A 7,865-nucleotide genomic window follows, 5' to 3' on the forward strand; every position below is an offset into this window, starting at 1 on the left:
TCTTGCCGGGTTTGCTAAAACCGCCTCCAGGCAAGGATCTTGCCGGGCGGGGGTCCGCTTCGTCCCCTTTTCTCTTTGTGGTATTGATCTTGGTGTCGTTCTGCTTCTTCTGAGCTTCGGCCTTACCTTGGCTCACCTCCCTTGCCTTGCTCAGGGTGATGGTGCCCATGGCTCAGACTGCCCGTGCACAGTTATAGGGGTACAAAAAGTGTACTCCTCTTTTTGTACACCGACAGGAGCCCCCGGGCCTGGGCCACACGTAAGCGCAACCGCGTCGTTGGGCTAGGCCCAAAAACGGTGCGTGGGCAAGCAAGGCGGTTTTTACCGCGGTAAGTCTCTTCGCGCGCTGCGCTTCCCATGCTTCCCGCGCATGGCGCGGCGTGGGGAGGCATGTGTGACGTGGGCGGCATGCGTGGGGCTGAGCTCTGCATGCATGCGTCATGTCATAGTAAAGGGGGCGGTTCGCGGCTTCCCCATAAACGGAGGGAGGCCTGGAGGCGCGGCCCATTTACTGAACGGGGCGAAGGTGTGGTCTTCAAGGCGTCCACTCCCCACGATCATGGGGTGGGGAGAGGTCGCCTCACCCGTCGCCTCGGTCCTGCACGCCTGCCACGTGGCTCTCATGCGCTTGGGGTGGTGAACGGTGGAGGCGGGAAACTGGGCCGCCGCGGGCTGGGGCGGCGGGTCGGTCCCAGTTCCCTGCGCCTTCCGCGTCTTGATTGGCTGAGCGGGGCGGCCGAGCCCCCACCCCGTTCCTTTATAAAGAGTGGGAGGGGGGATGGCATCCCGCATTCCTTCATCTCCTCCTTCCTTCAGCTTTTGCTCCCCCCTTCCATCCGTCATGGAGAGAGGGAATCCTGGTCCTTCAACGGTGGCGGCGAGGGTCACCGCTCGACAACGCGTCCCTCCTTCTCCCACACCCGCGGTGGCAGAGCCAGCCGCGAGGGGAAGGGGGAGGGGGCGAGGCCGAGGCGCTCGGGGAAGAGGAGGATGGGGCGGCCCACCGGCCTCGCCTCCGCCAGCAGTTCCTCCCCCCGTGGAGGGCCACTTTGGGGATGACCCTTGCGAGTTCTTCGTCAGGCTACGCCGGCCGCCTCGCCGTCGCCTTCGTCTCCCGACTCCATTCGCGCGGGAGATGGAGCTGGATCCGCCGGAGTCGTTATGGCTGCACATGAGGGGCTGCGTGATCAGTGGCACGCGGGCCCGCGTCGATTTCCCCGCCCCTCATGTGATGTATCTTCGTCGGGGATGGAAGACATTGGCCCATATCCACCGCTTGACGGAGGGGCTCACTCTCCATTTTAAGCTGATGGAGGGTGGCCTTCTCTCCGTCAACTTCTTCGGGTGCTTCGGGACCCGTGCAAGGTGCTGCGTGGAGAGCTCTTCTGATAGTGAACACTCCTCCTCGGGCGGGAGTGACGAGGAGGATAGCAGCAGCGACGACGAGGGTGGTGCGCGGCAGGATGACGGGTCCGATTAGGTGTCGGGTGCCGCTCCGTGCGACACCGGCGACCCCCTCATCTGCGTTGCTGGCTCCCTGAACTTCCTGGGCTCGTCTCCTTGGGCGGCTGGCGTTGGGAGGCTGCGGAAGAGGAAGAGGGCGGGCAGCAAGGCTATCAAGTCGGAGTACGCGGGCACCGACGCCATCGACGCGTGCTGACGTCCTGCCGCCTCGTCTTCGAGCTCTGCTTCCGGCGCCGCCATCACCATCCAGCCTTCGGACGGCCACCGAGATGTTCTCTTGGTGTCTTCTGCCACCGAAGCTCGCCTAGGTGCCCCTTTTTCCCTTTTCGCCTCCTTGACCTGCCTCCTGAGGAGAGGGACAAGAAAGGGATTACGGGCACCTTATCTCTTTTTAGTTTGTAAGCCTTCGGGCCTTAGCTGAATTTAAAATTTGTAATCCCGTCATTCATGTTTTTCATTCCCTATGGACTGTACCTGAGTGGAATGTTTTTAATGAAAAAGGGATGCTTGCTGGGTCATTTGTTTGTGGGTAGAACCCACGACAAGGAGTAAATCCTTGATATTTTTAAGATAAACATTTCCTTGCCCGGCAACAGGCCTTGCCGTCTCACCACTTCGCTCGACCTCCCTCACGCCTTTGGCGGAGGCAGGGATGAGGCGGGTTCTGGCTCCTTGTTTCATCCTTTTGCTGCCGCGACTACGACCAAACTTGGCCCCAAGAACGAGCCCTAGGGCCTAGAGTTATGGGAGCACGGTAGCTTGGGGGAAAACGAGGTTTCACATACCTCAGTCCATAATGGAATGCATGATAAGGGATGAAGAACTTATCTGAAGATGCAGCCCCCGGCAACTCTGGTTCGCCATGGGTGAATCTTTGCTCGTGCAGCCCCCGGCAATGCTGGCTTGCCGGGGGCTAGATGCTGGTCTGTTCATCTTCTTTTCCTCCCCAAGTGGTCCGGCACGGATATCCGTGTGTCCTGTGAACCAAAGAAGACAAAAGAAAGACAAAGAGACGCACACTTGACCTCTAAGCTAGGGGTTAGTCGCCGCTAAGCACTATCAACCCTAACCAAGGACGAGACTCGACCTAGCATGTATGCTATAACTTAGGGCGCCAGCGCTTCATTTATTTGTGCTCAGGGTCTGCGCCTGGCTTTGTACAAAGGGTTACATGCATCATCGGCAATGCTTGTACAAAAGGTGGCTTGTCGGGGGGCCGGCAAGCCGCGCCTCCCGGGTAAAACTTGCGAAGATGCTCAATATTCCAGGAGTTACTCACCGGAACGGCATCTTCGGTCTCCAGGCGGACTGCGCTGGGCCTGGTGACTCGTATTACCCGATAAGGGCCTTCCCACTTTGGCGTCAACTTGTTGGAACTCTTGGCCAATTGAACGCGCCAAAGAACAAGGTCGCCTTCCTCCAGGCTTCGGGAATGAACCTTGCGGCTATGGTAGCGGTGCAAGGCTTGCTGGTAGCATGCTGCTCTCACAGCCGCCCGAAGACGATCTTCCTCAAGGAGCATTGCGTCATCTTGACGCAGTTGCTCTTGCTCAAGCTCATCATAAGCGAGCACTCGAGGTGACCCGTATATGAGTTCAGTGGGGAGAACTGCTTCTGCCCCGTATACCAGGGCAAAGGGTGTCTGGCCGGTGGCTCGATTTGGCGTCGTCTTGATCGACCAAAGAACCGTCGGCAGCTCATCAATGTAGCGCCTTCCACTCTTGTGCAGCCTGTCAAAGGTCTGGGTCCTTAAGCCTCGCAGTACTTCAGCGCTTGCCCTCTTAGCTTGACCATTGCTTCGTGGGTGAGCAACGGAAGCGAAACAGACTTTGCTGCCGAGGTCTTGGATATATTGCATGAAGGTGCGGCTTGTGAACTGTGTGCCGTTGTCGGTGATGACCCTGTTGGGTACACCAAAACGGCACACTAGTTCCTTGAAGAACTTGACGGCTGATTGAGTTGTGACCTTCCTCACTGCCTCCACCTCCGGCCACTTTGTGAACTTGTCGATTGCAACGTGCAAGTACTCAAAGCCCCCAACAGCGCAGGGGAAAGGGCCCAGTATGTCGAGCCCCCAGACCGAGAAGGGCCAGGAGAGAGGAATGGTTTGAAGGGCTTGAGCTGGCTGATGAAGCTTCTTTGAATGAAACTGACACGCTTCACACCTGGTGACTAGTGTCGTCGCATCCTGGAGGGCGGTGGGCCAGAAGAAGCCCTGCCGAAATGCCTTGCCGGCAAGGGCTCTTGACCCGATGTGGGATCCACATATGCCTCCGTGTATCTCTGCCAACATCTCCAGTCCTTCCTCCTGAGGGATACACTTCAATTTCACACCGTTCGGCCTCTTCCTGTACAGGACGTCATCGACGAACTAGTACATGGTAGAGCGACGGGCTACTTTTTCCGCTTCTTCCTGCTCTTCAGGAAGTTCCCCTGTTTGGAGGAATCAGACGGTATGATGTGCCCACGCTGGAGCCTGAGGCTCGACGGCGAGGATTAAAGGCATTTCCTCTGCTATCGGGGCGGCTGTCTCGACGGCAAGAGCTTGACGCTCCGCTGGAGCTAGCCGTCCCATGGCGGGCTCAGTGTCCCCGGCAACATCCTTGCCGGCGGCTCCGGGGAGCTCGGCGGGAAAGTACTTGCCGGGTCCTAATTTCCTCCCCTTGTTCTGCTCTGTTGATGGATCAACGGATGGCTGAGTTAGCTGGAGCACAAAGGTACCAGGTTCCACAAGTAGCTTGAGAGCAATGCATTTTGACAGGTAATCAGCGATATCGGTCTCCGCTCGGGGAACGTATTCAGCCTGTATACCGTCGAAACGCTCTTCCAGCTTTCTCACTTCATCAACGTAGGCCTTCATCAACGGGCTCTGGTAGTCCTTGTTGACTTGCTTGACGACGAGCTGCGAGTCACCCGTGACGACGAGCTTCTTGATTCCAAGGTCCGCCGTGATCCTAAGACCGGCAAGCAGCCCTTCGTACTCTGCCGTATTGTTTGTTGACACCTCCCTGGGGAAGTGCATCTGGATCACGTACTTGAGGTGCTCTCCGGTGGGCGCGACAAGCAGTACGCCAGCCCCGGCGCCGTGTAAGGAGAAAGCTCCATCAAAGTACATGATCCAACTGCAACTTGCCTCCTTGCCAGGGAGAGCAGTCTCTTGGGCTTATTCGTCAGGGGTTGCGGTCCACTCTGCAATGAACTCCGCCAGGACTCGGCTCTGAATCGTCGAAGTACTTTCAAACTTGAGGCCAAAGCTGGACAGCTCCAGTGCCCATTCCACAATTCTTCCCGTTGCATCTGGATTGTGCAATATCTGTTGCAGAGGGAGGCGAGTGACGACAGTGATCTCGTGTGCCTGGAAGTAGGGACGCAGCTTCCTTGAGGCCATAAGAAGGCCGAAGAGCAGTTTTTGCACGCCGGAGTACCTTGATCTAGCTCCCCGCAGGAGGGAACTAACAAAGTAGACCGGGTGCTGCATCATTTTCTTCTTCCGCGGCACTTCAACTGGCTGTGTTGTCTCTGCATTGGTGGTGTCGGGCTCTGTCGCTGCCATTACCTCATCGTCATCCTCTCTCTGCGCCACTAGTGCGGTGCTGACCACCTGGTTCATTGCCGCCAGGTATAGTAGCAACGGCTCCTGTGGTCTAGGCGCAACTAGTGTTGGCGCGGAGGAGAGGTACTTCTTCAAATCTTGCAATGCTGCTTCGGCTTTTGGCGTCCACTCCATCGGGCCCGCCTTTTCAGGATCTTGAAAAAGGGAAGGGCGCGCTCGGCAGACTTGGAAATGAATCTGCCCATGGCGGCGAAGCAACCAGCAAGCCGACGCACATCCTTGATTCGCTTGGGTGCTTCAATATGCTCTATAGCTTTGATCTTATCCGGATTGGCCTCTATCCCACGTTGTGATACAAAGAACCAGAGAAGCTTGCCGGACGGGACGCCAAAGATGCACTTCTCAGGGTTCAGCTTGAGGTTGATCTTGCGTAGGTTTGCAAATGTTTCTTGCAAATCCGGTATGAGGGTTGCCCTGTCCTTGGTTTTGACCACTATGTCATCCATATAAGCTTCCATATTTCTATGGAGCCGGGGTTCAAAACCAATCTGGACTGCCCTTGCATACGTCGAACCAGCAATCTTCAGCCCGAAAGGCATTCACATGAAACAATACGTACCACATGGGGTGATGAATCTTGTTTTCTCTTCGTCTTCTCTTGTCATGAAGATCTGGTGGTAGCCGGAGTAGGCATCGAGGAATGACAACAGATCACACCCAGCTGTGGATTCAACAATCTGGTCGATGTGCGGCAATGGGAAGGGGTCCTTAGGACAAGCCTTATTGATATCTGTGTAATCAATACACAGCCTGCACTTCCCATTAGCCTTGCGCACTACGACCGGATTGGCCAACCACGCTGGATGGAGCACTCCTCTTACCAAACCCGCTGCTTCCAGCTTCCGGATCTCCTCTGGATGAACTCTTGTCGTTCCAAAGCTTGCTTTCTGACCTTCTGCTTGACGGGCCGCGCATGAGGACAGATAGCAAGGTGGTGCTCAATCACCTCCCTAGGAACGCTGGGGATGTCGGAAGGTTGCCATGCAAACACATCGACATTCTCCCGCAAGAAGGTGACGAGCGCATCTTCCTATTTGTTGTCAAGGGTGGAGCTTATGGTGAAAGCCCCTCCCGTGCTGTCCTCATTGACAGAAACTTTCATGGTTCCCAGCGGTATGGCCCTGGGCTTCTTGTTTCCGCCGGTGGAGCTCTTTGGCACGTCCTCGACGGGAGCGCTACACTCCGAAGAGGTGCGCTTGCCGGAGTGGGTGTCCGAGGTCTCACCGGTCTTCTTCTTCTTCTTCCCTCCCGGGGTCCCAGTGGCAGGAGTAAGTGCCCTAGTGGCAGCAGCTGCTGCAACTGTTTGCTGGTATAGTTGGTCAGCGCAAATTAGCACAACTTTCTTATCAGAGGGGATGGTGATAATCGTCACAGGTCCTGGCATCTTCAGGGTGTTGTAGGCGTAGTGTGACGCCGCCATGAACTTGGCTAGCGCTGGGCGGCCAAGGATCCCGTTGTAAGGCAAGGGGATCTTGGCAAAATCAAACACGATCCTCTCCGTCCTGTAGTTCAGATTGCTTCCAAAAGTCACGGGCAGCGTGACCTTTCCATTAGGTTGGCTTCTTCCCGGGTTGACCCCCTGAAACATGCTCGTCTCTTCGAGGTCTCCATCAGGAATCTGCAGTTTCTCGATCACGGCAGGCGAGATCAGGTTCAGACCGGCCCCGCCATCGACTAGCATCTTCGTCACCTTGAGGTTGCATATTGTTGGTGAAACCAACAATGGCAAGCACCCGACTGCAGTAGTGCAATCATGGTGATCCTTAGTGTCAAAAATGATAGGTGTGCTGGACCACTTTAGCGGCCTTTGGGCATCAAACAATGGCTCTACTGCTGTAATCTCTCGTGCCCACTGTTTAAGCTGGCGGTGAGAAGTATGCAGCGAGGCGCCGCCGTCGACGCACATGGCCTTTCTAGCTTTCTGAAACTCTTGGTCGCCCGATTCGCCGTCCTCTTCGTGATCGTCGTCTTCCGGCTTTTTGTCACGGCCCCGGGCGGGCCTCTCCTCTTGTTTATCCTTGCCGCGACGGCCTGCCTGGCCGTCACGCTTCTTGCCGGACCCCTCAGCACCATCTTGGCCCTTCTCCTTGTCCCGCCTCTCATATTCAGCCCTCTGCTTCTCAGCGAGGAGCTCAACCTGTCGGCAGTCTTGGAGAGCATGGCCTTTGGTGCGATGGATCTTGCAGTATCTCTTGTCAGAGTTTCCTGGCTTCTCGGCAACCGCCAAGGCCCGGCAGGCGACACATCCGGCAATTTCCTTGCCGGGATCATCTGCCTTGGTTTTCTTGGTGGAGCCGGTGTCACCAGATCCCTCGACGGCAAGCACGGCTTTACCTTTGCGCTTTCTGTTGCGGCGCCGGCCCTTCTTCGTCGGGGCGGCAGTGTCTTCATCTGAGGAGTCGGTTTCCAAGCCGGTGTCTTCGCCGGGGTACTTCCTTCCCTCTTCAGCCCGGGTACATCTGTCAGCAAGAACATAGAGTTCTGCTACATCTTTCAACTTGTTCATTGCCAGCTCTTCACGCATCTTGCGGTTACGAACGTTCTGATGGAACGCGCTGATGATGGCGGTAGGGTCAACATCAGGGATATTGTACTGTATCCGGCTAAACCTCTGTATATACTTGCGGAGACTCTCGCCTCCCTTCTGGGGAATGACGTGCAGGTCGCTCGCTTGGCCATGGGCTTGGTGGCCTCCAGTAAAGGCGCCCACAAACTCATGGCACAAATCCGACCAGGAGGAAATAGAGTCTACCGGCAAGTGCATCAACCACGACATGGCGTTGGGTTT

This window comes from Triticum urartu, chromosome 4 (genome assembly GCF_003073215.2).
Source record: "Triticum urartu cultivar G1812 chromosome 4, Tu2.1, whole genome shotgun sequence".
Taxonomy (NCBI): Eukaryota; Viridiplantae; Streptophyta; class Magnoliopsida; order Poales; family Poaceae; genus Triticum; species Triticum urartu.